Here is a 1,344-nt window from a genome sequence, read left to right as displayed (position 1 = left end):
AAGACAGCTCAGTCAATCCGAACAAGCAACAGCATGCAGACGCTGGTAGAGGCAAGTCGCGGAGGAGAGGTGAAATGGCAGTCGTCAATGAGACGGTGGGACTATTATGTTAATACTCACGGCGACTGCACCATGGCTAAACGGCGTCGGAGCGTTATTGTGGGCTGCCACGTCGAGCAGAAGCGTTCCGCGATGTTGTGTGTCGGAGTGTTTAGTAGAACAAATCATCAAATGGATATGTTTAAGCGCAGGATGCGCTCTGATAATGAAATGAGGAAATAAATCAACTTTTGTTTGGTTTTTATCAGTTAGAGTTAGACTGAAAGCACCAGTTACTAGACAGAGCTGATAGAGTAATCCGGGGTAGGTATTCGACTAGGACGAAGCATAAGTTGACGGGGTAGGAGAAAACAACCAGGTCAGTAACATAGCATAATTGGAATTAGTAGATAATTAAGTCATGCAGTGATTTGGGGAGGAAATAGCTAATTTTGATTTGGTTTTTGTCAGTAGAGTTCCGACGAGAACAATAGACGTTAGACAGAGTTTATAGAGTAGTCCGGTGTAGGAACTAGACTGGTACGAGGTGTAAGTTGGTACGGGGAAAAAGATAAAAAGAGAAGACAACCAGGACAGTAACGCTGCATATTTAGATCAAGTTGCCATTTAGTCTTCGATTAGCTTAAAGCGGGTTAAGAGGATGGGAAGAAATTATAACAGGATCCTTTACTTGCCTACTAACTGTAACGTCGCTCAACTCATATGCGTACTGGACCTGATTCGTAGAGGAGGTCAGAGGGCAGTTGTGTATTAAGTAAGGCGGCAGCAGTTTCACAGGTAAGGAATTTGTCTACAGACTGAGAAAAAGCATGATGATGCGTGATGCTTCGCAGCTGCTCGGGAAGTCTGTTCCAGATGCGAGCGTAATGAACTAGAAAGTAGTTGCGTAGGTCTGTGCGGGCTGGGAGACACACTAAGAGATTGCAGGAGTTGCGGAGTCTGTAGCGAGGTTGTGAGTTTATGCTTGGTCTAGCCTCTGCTATAAAGGCGTTTTTATGCAGCAAACGGTGCAAGAGAGCAAGATTCAATTTTAACCGTCTAAGCCATAGTGGTTCAAGGCCTAGGATTTGTCAGCGGGAGCGGTAAGAGAGGGGGTTTATTCGAGGAAAGAGTTTTTTCGTAAATGAGCGTTGGACGCTTTCAATTGCGAGTCTGCAACTTCGAGTGTAGAGGGAGGAGAACGTGGGACAGAATTCCACGATTGGTCGTACGCATAGCTTAAAGATTGCAACCGTCGTGTCTGGAAGGTGGCAGGAGCGCAGTATTAAAAAACTGAGCCTGCGC

The sequence above is a fragment of the Opisthorchis viverrini genome (genome assembly GCF_000715545.1).
Source record: "Opisthorchis viverrini unplaced genomic scaffold opera_v5_20, whole genome shotgun sequence".
Lineage (NCBI taxonomy): Eukaryota > Metazoa > Platyhelminthes > Trematoda > Opisthorchiida > Opisthorchiidae > Opisthorchis > Opisthorchis viverrini.
The sequence above is the reverse complement of the archived record's forward strand: the minus strand, read 5'-3'. Positions refer to the sequence as shown.